Source organism: Pelodiscus sinensis, chromosome 1, assembly GCF_052426305.1.
Source record: "Pelodiscus sinensis isolate ZL-2025 chromosome 1, ASM5242630v1, whole genome shotgun sequence".
NCBI classification, from domain to species: domain Eukaryota; kingdom Metazoa; phylum Chordata; order Testudines; family Trionychidae; genus Pelodiscus; species Pelodiscus sinensis.
Genome location: NC_143052.1, coordinates 323,777,932 through 323,793,601, shown reverse-complemented (window position 1 = coordinate 323,793,601; position 15,670 = coordinate 323,777,932). Strand labels below are relative to the sequence as shown.

The 15,670-nt window shown below is 41.6% G+C and overlaps 1 long non-coding RNA gene across 1 annotated transcript; it reads right to left on the bottom strand.

Annotated features, from left to right (window-relative positions):
* Positions 1 to 1,592: 1,592 nt before the first annotated feature.
* LOC149525959 (uncharacterized) lies at positions 1,593 to 15,346 on the bottom strand. Its single transcript, XR_016348566.1, has 3 exons — positions 15,198 to 15,346; positions 5,687 to 5,739; positions 1,593 to 5,130 (listed from the first exon to the last, which is right to left on the bottom strand). It is a non-coding gene; the product is annotated as an uncharacterized LOC149525959 (long non-coding RNA).
* Between the last annotated feature and the right edge of the window lie 324 nt (positions 15,347 to 15,670).

The following is a 15,670-nucleotide window of genomic DNA, read 5'->3' as shown; positions in this document are numbered from 1 at the left end:
CCCGTAGTCCTTTGACAAGCTTCTTGTACCCCCTGGGAGTACGCGTATCCCAGGTTGGGAACCCCTGTTCTAGAGGAAGATTGGATTGTACATCCTCTTGAGAGCGCTGAAACTAGATCAATAATCCTTAACATTTTTAAAAATATAACACAAAAGAAAGTGTAGTTAAAATTTCTATGACCATTCAATCCACAGCCTCAGGTGAGTGTTATAAAACTGCTATTAGCGGTGGATATTTTTTCACTGGAGGCTGGATTAACTCAGATGGATTTCTTTCCCCTCAACCACAAAAAAGTCACCATTATTAACCTAGGTTCAGCTCAGTGATATACAGGTGAAAGATTGAGTAAGTATATCTCATCAATTCTCAGAAGCAATTTCTAAATTGCCACCAAGTGCCCTCTTACTAAACTCTTTTTTATTGTTGTTCTATAACATGTCACTTTCAGTGAATGGACAGCTTTCTGTGTCTCTGCTGGATATGCAGCCCTGAGATGAATGACACTACAGCACATTTCATTGCATTTTTACATACAGATTATTAAGGGTTTGTTATTATAATCTCTTCTGAGCAAGATTGGTCAACTCATCTGCATATGTGAGTAGCAGGCACTAACATAAGCAGAAGTACTAGAACAGTGTGCAGAGTGGATGTACTTAGAAACATTAAGGCAAACTATAAACTCTACATATGGTAGGAAACCATTTCAAATCAGGGAGTGTGGCAGTACCCCCAGTACGTCTATTTCCAGCATGTATAAGCATGAGTATCCCATTGACTTCATCCATGAGTCAATGACCTACTCTATAGATGGAACTATGTTCTCTCAAGTCTGAATTTTGGTGGCAGAATATTTGGTTTTGTTAGTCAAATTATGAAGAATTTAAGAATGTGAAATAAGGATATCAGAATGAAGGATGGTTTATTTTTAAAGTAGATTTACAAATACGTACATCTCATTCATATGAAGCATTACCTAATCAACCTCCGTCCTGTCTTTATGTTTTACAAATAGTGTAAAAACAGCATACCAATACACAGTATGCTTCCTTCATGAGGTAACATTTTATTTATTTATTTTTCTTTATGCTCCAAAGAGGCACTCAACCTCACAACCCCAGAAAACACCTCAGAGTCTGGAACTGATGACTCCAGGGTCAGCAGTAGCACTGCTATCATTGGTATTCCTGTCAGCCACGGCTGTTATGTCTGCCCCAGAAAGAAACACAAGCCATCCAAATGGCCACTCTCAGTCATACAAACTGGCTACGTCTACATTGGCCCCTTCTCCGGAAGAGGCATGTTAATTTCCAACTTCAGAATAGGGAAATCCACGGGGGATTTAAATATCCCCTGCGGGATTTAAATAAACATTGCCACCGCTTTTTTTCCGGCTTTGGGAAAAGCCGGAAAAAAGCATCTAGACTGGCGCGATCCTCCGGAATAAAGCCCTTTTCCGGAGGATCTCTTATTCCTACTTCAAAGTAGGCTTTTCCCCGTGTTTATTTAAATCCTGCGGGGGATATTTAAATCCCCCGCGGATTTCCCTATTCTGAAGTTGGAAATTAACATGCCTCTTCCGGAGAAGGGGCCAATGTAGACGTAGCCACTGAGATTGAGCTAGTCCTCTCCTAGTATCTGGCATAGGCCATAACAGAGGCTTGAAGGAAAAGTGCATGAGACCCAGAATGAAAGATTATGAAAACTGTGATGCCTCTTTAAATCGTTGGGCAGTCTGTACTACAGAGCAATGCCTCATTGTTTAATTCTGCTATCAGAACAATAAAGCTACTACAGTGGATATCATGTTGGAAACATCACTTGATGCTCAATTTCTATCACAGCTGGGTCCAAATATTACATTGGTGATTGAAGACCTTCTATCCGTTGTCCATACAAGAAGAAAAATGAACAAATACTGTATTTTTAAAAGTAAAGATTTTCCCCTAGAAACTCAGGGTGGCAGAATGTTGTGTTTGTTGTTGGGGCAGCATCAGCCAGCCATCAGGAGATGGGGAGTAGGCAGATGAGAACAGAACAAAGGAAGGGATTGCTTCTGAGCCAGTAAAAACAGGTGGTGAGGTGGGGCAGCCATCCTGGGCATGCTATGCTGTATGCTGAGGAGCTTTAAGTATAGTCTAAGGAGGGATTCTACAGTGCATGCACATAGCCAGCAGAGGGCAAACAACAGCAGAAAAGCTGCAGATTACAGAGATAGGAAAATAAAAATGTATGTGTGGAAGCAAAGACATCTGGGAGGGAATGGAATTCAACAGGAGAGAATTTCAACAAGAACATCTGTGGGCAGTATAGGTGAATTCTATGAAAACTGCAAATCATGACTGGCATACCACAAACATTTTGAGAAATTAGTAGCTTGCAACTCTATTCCAGACAGACACGTTTCAACCTTCCTAATAGTGATGAGTCCCTAGGCATAAGGACTGCTGCATGATCTATTGTTTCTAACTGTGCCTAGCAATGTCACATACTCTGTAATTGATCAAGCAATGTAAAAACATTTCTCTCATCCCCATTGATGATAGTAGTATGAGATCATTTCCATCAGAGACATCAGGGAAGTGGAGAGTCAGCACAGTTTGCTACTAGTTTAAGGATGTTGTCAAACCATTGTCAGTTCAGACAAACATTAAGTGATGCTCTTTGTGCCCAGATCTGGAAAAAGTTACTGGCTGTATCAGTGCTTACATTCAAGAGGGTTGTTTAGGTGGCTATTGCTATGGAAACCTCTGAGAAGAATTCTCTGGCACTGAGTGTGAATTAGCAAGACAGGGGACCATGGGAATGAAAGAAATTTCTGTGTGGTCACTATGTATAAACTGTGCACTCTGAGAAGGAGTGCTGGGCATGTCCTGTCAGCTGCAGGAAGTGAAAGAAAAAAGGACATGCCTTGTCATACAATTTGAACAACCAGCAATGCAGAGTAACCATAAATCCAAGAAGACTGAACCTCAGAAAAGACAGAAGTTGGAAATTCATAAAGTGGAAAAAAAGAGTTTTATTGACATGGTCCAAGATCTAGCACAGCACATGTTATCAGAAGCAGGAGACAGAAACAGCATTTGGGTCACACCCCAGATCCAGGGATTTCCCACAAGACTGAAACTTGATTTACACCTCATTACTGACAGCTTATCATAAGTTCCTTTGGACTTTTCAGACTTATACCAGCAAGAGGTTAGTACCAAAAGGGATATGCCAGATGAAAGTTCAGCTAGGTGGAGAATCAATAATTTTACCCTTGTATGTAACTGAAGGAAACTACCTACCATCACTTGGCAGATCTTAGCTTGAGACACTCAAGATGAATTGGAGTGAGATGAGGGTGATCATGAAAGCACTTGAAACCTTCCAGTAATTCTGGACAGACACTCCAAAGTTCTTCAAAATGAACTTGCATGGATGAGCTAGTAGAGCTCACTGTTAAGTCTGATAGCCAATCAAAGTTTTGCAAGTCCAGGCTTGTGCTTTATATTCTGAAACATTCAACAGAAGCTGATTTGGACCATTTAATGAACATTGGAGTTTTGTCACCAGTTTCACAGAGTGAGTGGGTATACCCACCACACCATTGATCAAAAAGGATGACTCCAACTTTGCTTCTGGAGATTTCAAAATGATACTGATTCCAGTTTTACATACACACTAGCAGGCACCACCTCATACTGAAGATTTGATTGCTTAGAGTAGAATTGTATTTCTGTAAATTGGATTTGCACAATGCATACCTACAAATGGAGTTTGATACCGCACCTCACAAATTTCTTACAATCAATGAATAAGAAGGCTTGTTTTGCTGTAACAGGTTGCTTTTTGATATAACATCAGAACTTGTCCTGTACCAGAAAGACATTGATGAAATCCTGAAGGAACTAAACAGTGTCCAATGCTATTTGAATGACATACTTTTTAAGAAGGATAAAAAAGGATAATTTTCAGAATCTGAGTTCTGTCCTGCAGTATTTGATGATCATGGATTGGAGTACATCGGGACAATGATTTTTTCAAACCTTTAGTTGAATACTCTCTGACTATGTCTACACTACAAGGTTTTTGTGTGAAAACAACCATTTTTGCACAAAAAATGTTGAGCATCCACACCTCAAGCATGTTTTTGGGCAAAAAAAAAATACAGTAAATCAACAGGACAAAGAGATTTTGCCGGTAGAGTTATTCCTCGCCCCACGAGGAATAACTCCTTTTTGCGCTACAGCTCTTGCACAAAAAGGCATGTATGGACACTCCTTAGTGGTTTCTTGCGCAAAACTAGCCTATCAGAAAAAGCACAGGTGCTCTGATGGCCATTCTGTTAATGGCCATCAAAGCTTTCTTGCACAAGAGCATCCATGCAGTGTGGATGCTCTCTTGTGCAAAAGCGCATCTCTTTTTTGATGCGCTTTTAAGGTGTGGATGTGCTTTTGTGCAAGAAGGTTTTGCGGAAGATCTCTTCTGCCAAAAGCATCTTAAGCAAAAACCCTGCAGTGTAGACAAAGCCTCTATGTGTAACTGATGCCGTGGTGTTAAGGAAATTGCCAGAGAAAGATAAGACAGTTCTTCAAGCACCAAGACCAGAGACTGTATCATAGTTAAGTTAATTCTTAGGACTGCTTTACTATTATAATAAATTTATGCCTAATCTAGAAACAGTATGGGCATGTGAACTCTTACAAGCAATAAGAATTCAAGCCAACGCTAGTGTTGTTTTGGCATCAAGCTAAAGCCACCCTTTTTACTCATGCTTTTATTAATGTTTGAGTCTGTATGTGTGTGCTCCTCCTCTCTCTATAATTTTAGCTGGTTATGTCCCTCTGGGGTGTCATATTTAAAATTTTCATACTTTAAATTTTATATTTATTTGTATTTTTTTGTTTGTTTTTGTAAGACGCCTTGAATATTTTTAATAGAAAGGCAGGGTAAAATATTTAAATAAATAAATTAAATAAATAAGAACTAGAACAGGAAAATGGACTAAACAGTGTTAGTGTGTATTTAAATAACCTGTTTACAACAGTTGAAATGGTTATACGCTTTGATGTCTTGATACCATTGCAATTCATCCATGATGCTTCACCATGCGGAGTGAGTTTAATTCTTTCCCATTTTTTTTCCTAATGGAAGAGAGAAACCAAATGTCTTTGCTTCACAATCACTCACCACTTCTGAGAAGAACTATGCACAAATAGACCAAGAAGCTTTCAACATTATCAGAACTGGCAAGTCCTCTACCTATCTCTTTGATAGGTATTTTACCAGGCTGACAGATCACCACCCCTTAAATTCAATCTTTGAACAAAAACATAGAATTCAGTCATTATCTGCTGCTTTTATGTAACTATGAACATTGCTGCTTTCAGCTCAGTTCTAAACTATTTTGTTCTGTAAAGGGACTCAGCACAGCAATGCTGATGGGCTGTCTGGATGAACTACGTGAACAGGAGCATGTGCAAAAGGTACTCCTTGATAACAGTGGTAAACATGTAAAATGGGCACCTGGGGAACCTGTAAAATGCAGGGGACCTTACTCATTTGTGGTAAAACACTCTGGTAGTAATTTATGGAAACAAAAGTTTCAGCCTCAACTGATTAAAACCCATTTCACTAAAACTCCTACTTCTGATGACTTTTTGGAAGAAACTTTGGTACCCGGTACAGCTGATTTCTTACCAGAACTGTTATTCTTGTTCAGGGCATTGCCACACAACCATCACCACTTTGTCCTAAGAGAAAGAGAAAACGCTTGATGCATCTGATTGTATAAATTATTCAGCTAAGATATCTCTACACAGCAAGCCATTCTTTTGAAATAATGTCAAGATGGAGAACTTCTTACTTGGACTCCTGTAACCCTCATTTTACCAGAAGTAAGGGCAGTTGAAGGAAGAGTGTTCTTCTTTCCACTTCCTGCTGTGTAGACAGTGCCAAAAGCTGAATTAATCTATTTTGACTTCAGCTACGCAATTGACATAGCTGAAGTTGTGTATCTTAATTCGACTTTTTCCCTGCTGTGTAGACATGCCTCTAGTGAATTGCTATTGCAGGTGAGAATAATCCCTTGCAATTTAAGAGTCTGTGGTAATCCATGGAATAACTTTTACTTAGGTTATATAGTGTGTTATGTCAGCCAAGTAAATAATAATTTGTGTGTATGAAGGGCCATCCTTATCCATACAGCAGAACTTGTAGGTACAGAGGGCGCAAGAAAATTTGGGACACCACTGGGTTTTAATGTCCACCCACCCACTTTTTCCTATCCCTGTTCCATGGTTTCCCTTCATCCAGACTATGTTTAGACTGCAGGCTTCTTTCGGAAGAAGCTTTTACAGAAGAGATATTCTGAAAAATCTTTTTCCAAAAGGGAGCGTCCACACTGCCAAAGTGCATCGAAAAAGCGATCTGCTTTTTTAAAAGATAGCGTCCACACCGAATGGACATTTTCTCACATTTAAGCTGTGATTACTATGTGATTACTATGCCCACCTGGGTACCTTTGCTTTTTCCTCTTTCCTCTTCTTTCAAAAGAACTCTCTCTTCCCCATCGACACACGTCTTTTTCCGAAAAAGGTCTTTTGAAAAAAGGCATCCTTCCTCATAGAAAGAGGTTTACCAATGTTGGGAAAACTCCTCTGTTCTTTTGATTTTTTTTCTGAAAACGCGATTGCAGCGTGCAAATAAGTGAAGTTTTTTTTCGGGAAAACAGCCTTAGTGCAGACATAGCCCCAGAGAGGATTTAGCTAACTTAAAATTGAAAAAGCCTGCCAGACCTGTTAGCAGAACATTAAACCTGTGAAAGAGCCATTCAAGTGCTGATAAAGCTATTTTACAGGCATTTGCCAACCCCAGGTATATTCTGTCAGTTTCCTAATTTACTGTGTTAGTCTATAGGACCTTAGTTTTGTAGTTTAAGTTTTGCTTTAAAATATTTCATTAGTGTCTTGCTGAAGATTATGCAATCACATTTATAAAAATATCACAACCCTCAGACTGCCCTCAGGCATAGAGGCAGTTTAATAGTACTGCATGAGACCCCTTAAAACCTAAGGATGGTCGTGTGTATATGTGCTTATATATAATATATATTTGGAAAATATTTTAAAGTAGCATGAAGGAATATGATGCCCTTTAAATGGTTGGGCAGTCTCCTCTGAGTGCAAAGTCTTGGTTTTGTTTAGTGTCTGTTTTGCTGCCAGAACAATAAAGCCACCACAGCAAACAGCCGTGTTTTTAAATCAGCTCCTGCTGTGTCTATTTCCTTCCCTGCTGATTCCAAATATAACAGAAACACCTATCTCTGGGGAGAATTTCTTCCTATTCCACTCAGATGTTGGGTTTGCCCTGCAGTTTGAGGGCTTGTATCCTTAAAATCCTCTCTAATGTAAATGCAAGTGTTTTCATTACACATACAAGAATCTATTGCTTTTCTAGCACTACAAAGCACTTGCAGTCAGGAGTTCTGCAGGCTAATTATGTGTTGTGTGGAAAAGCATTTCCATTTTTAAGTTGTAAAGTGTTGCCTTTCGGTGTTTTTTAATACTGCCTTGTTGTTGCATTCTAGGAAAGATCATGCGCATCTGTTTATGCTATAACTCTACACAGTTTTTATTTATCACAGAGTTATAAGCCAGAATGGATTGTATGATCATGAAATCTGACACAGCAGTAGTCAGTTATAGTATGACCTGATATTCATAACAACAAAAATCATCCCACAATGGAGCCTGCCTGATTACCATTAACTTTTCCTACTGAAAAGTTTCCTTATAGGAACTTTTTCCCAGGATGGACATTTACATTTAGCAGAACCAAGTAACTATATACTTAATAAAGCCATTTTGTAACTATCCAACTAGTAAGTATTCTTAGCTCTTGTTATATTCTTCTCACATTTTCCTTTCTTATTGTCATGTGGATGGTGAATTCTTACAAAGTTGTGGCTTAAAATGGCCAAGCTACAAAAGCTCATATTTACATAAGCCTAGTTTCAAGTTTGTGTGAAATTTTGTGAAGTTTAATGAAAATTTCAGCAAGCCTCTTTGCAGTTTCAAGCACCTATTGTCTCCGGTGAATTTTCTGTTTGGGTTTCTCGGAGAACATTTTATAGGGCTCTACTTGGTGCCTGTCTTTTTACACTTAATGAGACATTCTTATGCTGCTTTCAACAGCCTGATTAGCTGTTAGCCTGTAATTTGCTTGGTAAATTTTCACTGATCTGTACAGAATGTCATCTCAAGCAAACCAACTTTGCAAGAAACTTGAAGTTCTTAAGCTGGCATGTATTACTTGAGGTTTTGACTCTGAAAGCAGCTTTGGCTTGATTTTTGTTTTTTTGTTTTAACGCTGTCATTTCTCCTCTGAGTTTCAAGCAAGGATACAATGGTTACCCAGTGGAAACACAGTGGTTCACTTACATGACCACCACCAAGCAGATTTGAACCTGAGACTACTGAAGCTTACTATCAGAGCCCCTAAACTCTAAGGCTGCATCTAGACTGGCATGATTTTCCGCAAATGCTTGTAACGGAAAAGTTTTTCCTTTACAAGCATTTGCGGGAAAGAGCGTCTAGATTGGCAAGGACGCTTTTGCGCAAAAGCACTTTTTGCGGAAAAGCGTCCATGCCAATCTAGATGCAGTTTTGCACAAGAAAGCCCCGATGGCCATTTTTGCCATCAGGGCTTTTTTGCGCAAAACAGTCCTCCCCTGTCTACACTGGCCCTATTGCGCAAATACATTTGCGCAAGAGGGCTTATCCCTAAGCGGGAGCATCATAAGATTTGCGCAAGAACACTGACAATCTTACATGAGATGTGCAAATTCAAGCGGCCAGTGTACACAGCAGGCAAGCAGCCATTGATGTGGGGAACTGAAGCAAACAAGCATCAAGTATCTAAAAGGGTGTTACAAGGATGAAGGAGAAAAATTGTTCTCCTTGGCTTCTGATCATAGGTCAAGAAGCAATGGGTTTAAATTGCAGCAAGGGAGATTTAGGTTGGATATTAGGAAAAACCTCCTGTCAGGGTCGTTAAACACTGGAATAAATTGCCTAGGGAGGTTACAGAATAGCTATCATTGCAGGTTAGATAGATGTCTATCTGATATAATCTAGACAGTGCTTGGTTCTGTCATGAGGGCAGGGGACTGGACTTGATCTCTTAAGGTCTCTTCCAGTTCTAGTATTCTATGATTTTATGATTATGGAGGGGTAGTTTAGGGATGGATATGTAACATAGCCTGGCCAGTGGGTGCCATTTATTACACTCAAAATATGGAAGTTTAAAATCAATATGACATTAACGTTTCTTAAAAGCAATGGTGCAGAAAAGAGCCAAAAATGCTCTGCACAAACAACTGGAAATTCCTGAATTTTAACATTGGTTGTACCTGTAACTCCTCCTACAGCAAATCACTGAGGATATATTTTACACTCTGTGTATGCAGTCACATAAAGGCAGTGTTTGACCTAAAGTCAAACAGTCAGTGTTAGATCTGGTTATCCGATGAACACCACATCCACAAGACCACAGTGCCTCTCAATAGGGAATACAGCTTTCAGATTTCTTCTTGCTGTGTATTACTTTGTTCCTCTCTAATAGAACAGAATTTAAGGCCAATTAAGAATAATTCCCCTAGCCTCCAAAGCTCTAAATACTAACACAAACTTGTAGATGAGCAGAAATCCTGTAGTAAAGTAACTGGAAGCTAAATCTGCTAATAAAGTATTTTAGATTAGCAGAAATCTAATGAAGAAATTGAAATTTTAGAGATATATTTGTAGGAAGAGCCTAGAGGGATTAAACATAAACTCCTAAGAAACCCCAGATCCCATTTTCATGCAAATATCTTTAATAAGAAAAAAGAACAAAGGAGGAAAAAGACAGATTGTTTTTCAAAGTTTATCATGTGAGTTATCAGCTCTGTAACTGTACAATGCAGGCAGTACATCTGTTGTATCCATTGGTATATGTTTGAAATTTAAATATTTAATCCCACAGGACATTGTACAAAGAGCTACCAGTCAGGTTATTGACATATTGTTAAATTTCTCTGTATGACAGTATCTTTACCCGAACACTGTGAAGCTGTGGAGATAGGCTATTGTCAGATGACATTTCATCTCAGCGTTCCTTTAACTTAAATTCATCAGGCTTCATAAAACAAAAAGTGACACACTGCCCAGCAAAAGCTCATGAATTATCAGTGTAATGACCAAAAGAAAAACAGTTAGATGTCCATGTATTTCTTGAAATGTTCTTCACATGGTTTATTGGTTGTGCTTTAGAACACTCGAAATAATATATAACAACTAATTGTTTCTGCCCAGAAAGATATATTTTATTTGGGGACCTGGACTAGCGATATGCCTGCATCTCATGTCTATGGTTTCTTTTTTGTCTACTAATGTGTATTATATATACATTGGACAATACAATGTTGTTGCTCTGTAAAACAGGAGTATCATTTTGTACATTATATAGTAAGACTGTATAATGTACATTAGATCATCCAATTGGAGCACTGTACAAATCACACCATAGTATTTCTTTCTCTGTATTTAAGGAATATCTCTCCAAATGTGGGTCCTGAGTTACCACTTAGGGTGTCCAGATTTACCTGAATGTAACTGAGTTGGAATCAATGATATTACAATGAGCTGGGACTAGAGAAGTCCAAGGGGGAATCAGGAAAAAGACCTGCATAATGATATATTGATTAATGAGGGGCTATAATAATAATATGTAGCACTTACACCGGGCTTACTTGGATCCAGCCTGCAGCAAGGCTCAGGGCTTCTCCCTCCTCTGAGGCATGCACTTCAGCCCCACGGTAAGTCTCTAAGCTTAGGCGCCTCCTCCCACAGGGCTGGAGTGCGAACGTCAACTAGCTCCATTGCCGGGGAAGCCCTGAGCTTCTTAGGAGCCAGATCCATGAGTTTTGGCTTTGTTTTCTGCTTTGTTTTGGGTTTTTTTTTTTTTTTGTTGTTTTTTTTTTTGCTTATTGGGAGCCAGGTTGGTGAATTTTGCTTTGTTTTTGTTTTGTTTCTTTGCTTCTCACTTGTGTGGCCTCTGACTGATTTAAACTCATAGACTATTAGAGCATGTCTACACTAGCCACCCTAACCTAATTAATATGTTTTGTATTTTGGACAGTTTCATTAGCCTTTTTGGACACAGCATTGAACTGGGAGCTCATGTTCTACTGCTTACCAACCACAACGTCCAAATTTCTTTGAGTCACTGCTTCCTAAGCTAGAGTCCCTGATCCTGTAAGCATGACCCATGTTCTTTGTTCCCATAGAAAGGACCTTACATTTGACTGTATTGAAATGGATGCACATTGTTTTCCTTTGCCTACTTTACAAAGTGATTCAGATTTCTCTAACAATATGAACTGTCTCCTTCATTCACTAATGCCCCAATCATTGAGTCATTTACTAATTCTATCCATGATGATTTCCTGTTTTCTCCCAGATCATTAATTAAAAACATTGCATAGCATTGAGCCAAGGACTGATTCTTGTGGGATCAGTGTTGAGTTACCTTTTACAATTACATGTTAAGACATATTAATTAGGCAGTTTTCAATTCATTTAGTGTGACAGGTTGATATTGTACCATTTTAACTTCTTACTCAAAACATTATGGTGATATCAAGGTGTCTCGTGGAAGACTAAGAAAGTTCAATATAAATGTTCACTTTTTTGGACATTAGGAAAATCTTCCCAACTGTCAGGATGGTTAAACACTAGAATAAATTGCCCAGGGAGGTTGTGGGATCTCATCGGGTACTTTTAAGAGCAGATTAGAGAAGCACCTGTCAAAGAATAGTCTAGATGGAGCTTGGTCCTGCCATGAGTGCAGGGGACTGGACTTGATGACCTCTCAAGGTCCCTTTCAATCTTGTGACTCACTTTCTGGAGTTGGACAAACAAAGTTATTTCTTCAGTATCACAGTCAGTCACAGGGAAATGCGGGAATAGAATCATGCTTTACCCAAATGGATCACATTGCCTTTCTCTTGGAAACACATGCCACTATTGGAAACATGATGCAATTATGATCTTTGACAACTAAGCTATTCCAGAGATTTTAGTTGTTCTTGTCAAAAGCTGTAAATTGCATAGGTTCTTTTGGTTGGAGCCCAGTGTCTTTGTATACCACCCACTGTTGCAGATCAGCAGCTGTTGACTTGAATGCTGTAACCCTCTGAATTTTACATTCAGCTTCTATATAAATATTATTAGTAGATGTATCCAGCATTGCTCCAGTCTTTAACTGAAGTTTTTTTGTTTGTTTGTTTTGGGGTTGTTTTTTTAAATGAATGAAAAATGTACATGATTTATTTCAATGATTGTATGTTTTTAAATGAAGGCTGGAATCAGGGTTCAGGGGTAAGGAGAGGCAGGGGATGGCTGGCTTTGGACAAAGGGTTGGGAGGTGTGTGGGGGCTCAAGGCAGGAGGTGAGGGCTTCAGGGCAGGGGGTGCAGAAGTCAAGGCAGACTTGCAGCCTGCAGGCTGTCGGGGGACGGAGGCAGGCTTCCAGGGCTGACCACTCTCCAGTTGCCTTCTTCCAGAGCCCCCACACAGCCTGGAAGCTGTCTGAAAGGGTAGGGTCCATGGGCCTACAGCGCCCCTCCTGCAGTCTGCAAGCTGTCTGGGGTGGGGGAGAGGCTTTGCGGGCTGCCCCCATTTCAGCTGCCTCCCTCTAGTGCCCTCCCAATGGCCTGCAGAATGTCTGGTGGGTGAAGCTCCAGGGACTGCCCATGGCCTCCAGCGGCCCCTATCCCATTTCCCACAGGCTGTCTGGGCAGGGGGTAGGCTCAGGGGGCTGCTCCCCCCTCCAGCTGCCCCCCACAGGCTGTCTGGGGGGCAAGGTGCAGGGGGCTTCCCCCTCCAACTGCACTCCTCCAATGCCCCCCCATGGCCTGCAGGCTGTTGGGGGGAGTTTATGAGGTCGGCTCCCCTGCAGTGGCCCCCCTACAGCCTGCAGGCTATCTATAGGGGAGGCCCCAGGCTCCAGGGCTGACACCCTCCAGCAGCACTCCCCGTGGGCTACGGGCTGTCTGAGGAGGGGCTAAATTCTGGGGGCTGCTCCCCCTGCTCCTTACCTGGTACAGTGGCAGGTAAGATGGTTGAGCCCCAGTCCTCCTGGCCACTCTTTTGATACTGTAGCTGCTCCCCAGTGGCCACTCAGTATCACATCTCTCTTCTCTGTGACCCTCCCTTTCATGTCTCTGGCCCTTCTACCCCCTCATTTTCTACATTATGGAAAATAATTCCATTCCCAGCACTTTCCATTTTCCAGGCACAACCAAATCCCGACCTTGGTTTAAGTTAGGTCAAAGAGGAAGTCACATATCAAATTTGATGGTCCTAGCTCTTAGGGTTTAGGAGAAGTTCTTGAAGAAATGGACTTACAGACGCACAGATGGATTCACAGACAGACAGACACATATACAATATAATTACTATAGTATATGCTTGTGGATTATTTTTCAGTCCAATTAATAATGGGGTTTTTCCTTTAGATCACCCACTAAGGCAGTGTGCTGTTGTGCTTGGAATTTCAAGAGTCCAAATGAATTAGGCACCCTGCTCCCTCTGAAATACCTTAAACGCTTTTCAAAATGCCAGCCTCAGTCTATCAGTTACACCTCTGTTTTCAAAGCAAACACATTATAGATTTGCATTACATATAGAGTGATTATTTCCTTAAATATCTCTGTGATTACATCATCTCAGCTCTGGTATTCCACTCACAAGTAAATATCATATTGGATATTTCATACTGGAAAAAAACATTTTACTAGGACAGTGGTGAAGCACTGGAATGGGTCACCTAAGGAGAGAGTGAAATCTCCATCCTTAGAGGTTTTTGTGGCCAGACGTAACAAAACCATGGCTGGATTGATTTACTTGGGGTTGGTCCTGCTTTGTGCAGGGGGTTGAACTAGATGACCCCCTTCATCTTCTATGAGTCTATGAAATAATTTACTTTCCTGGTGGTGTAAATTCCATGCAGAAAGAAATAATTACCTAGTATTTTGTGTAGCCTGGACATTGTTGAATATTTGCCACAGGGCTCTTGTAGGGTATGTCTATACTTGCCCCCTAGTTTGAACTAGGGAGGCAAATGAAGCATACTGAAGTTGCTAATGAAGCACAGGATTTAAATATCCCACACTTGATTAGCATATTCGTGGCCGGTTGCCATTTTAAAAAGCCAGTAGCCCTAATTAACTTGCCATATGTCGACGCAGTAGTCCATTCCAAATCTCTTCCCTCAAATTAACTGTTACTCCTCAAGAAACAAGGAGTAACGGTAGTTTGGACTAGGAAGCCTACTCCAAACTACCTAGTCTGTGCCGTGTGTAGCCGTGCGGCACAGAGTCCGCACTAGCGGACATTTAAAAATGGCGGCGCCCAGCTTTATGCAAATGAAGCCCGGGAAATTCAAATCCCGGGCTTCATTTGCAACTCCGGTTGCCTACATTACCACTCTAGTTCGAACTAGGGTGGTAGTGTAGACATACCCTTAGAGCGAGCTGTTTATATTGATTGTCAGCTGATAAAAATGTACTAAAGTACTCTAGGTTGTCACCTGTGAGAGCTTGTGAGAACTTGCCAATGGCAATGACTTTTCAATAGAGCATTGTTAGGGGGTACGGCCCAGTCAAGGGGCTCAGCCCCCTCCTACCGGGCCTGTACAGTCCCCCAAAGTCCCAATGTAAAAGTTTAGGCCCTTTTATTAGGGCATATACAGTAACCACAGTCCCAATGCAAAAGTTTAGGCCGTTCTATCAGGGCATATACGGTAACCACAGTCCCAATGCAAAAGTTTAGGCCGTTCTATCAGGGCATATACGGTAACCACAGCCCCAATGCAAAAGTTCAGGCCCTTTTATTAGGGCATATACGATACTAGAGGCCTAGCCGCTCTGAGAAGCCTTCCCTGGCCCAGGGTTTGCTTGTCCAGGGAAGGGAAAATGGGTGGTGGGGGACCCGGGCCCTCCCTCTCCACCGGGTCCCAGCCCAGGGCCCTTTAGGCAGGGTCTATGGCTCCTGCCGGCTCGGCGGGGGCTCTGGCCGATACAGGCCGAGCCAAACTTTGTATCCCCTGCCCTGGGCTGCTTCCTACCACGCCCTGGTTCCCCCCGGGCCCCTTCGCCTCTCAGGCGGTACCTGTCGGGGTTGTGGGCGCGCTCCTGCCGCCCTGGGTCGGCGGCTGCTTCCTCCGTGTCAGGGTCCGGCGCGGGCGGCGACTCTGGTCCCAGCGGCTGCAAGAACACTGGCCCAGCCTGGTCTCCTCCTTCGCCCTGGGGCCTCCCCGACTGCCGGGCTCTTTCTGCCTTTATACCCAGCCGCTGTTGGGAGCATGCCCAGCAGGGTCGGAGGGGCAGGGCTTTCTCTGCCAGCTGGGCCTGGGCTATTTCCTGCTTATCAGTGCGGGGCCTGTTCGCCCCGTCACAAGCACCATTTATAAAAATGACTACACTTTATTACAGAATTGAACTGATGCCCAGAGTGCATCTATTTTTCTTCCAATGTGCATAGAAGTTATTTTACTTTACCCTTCAGTATAACTCTGACCATCTTTTTTTGAAAGAATAACCCATTCTCGTGCTCAGTTGGACAAATATCAACAAGGTTTTGTC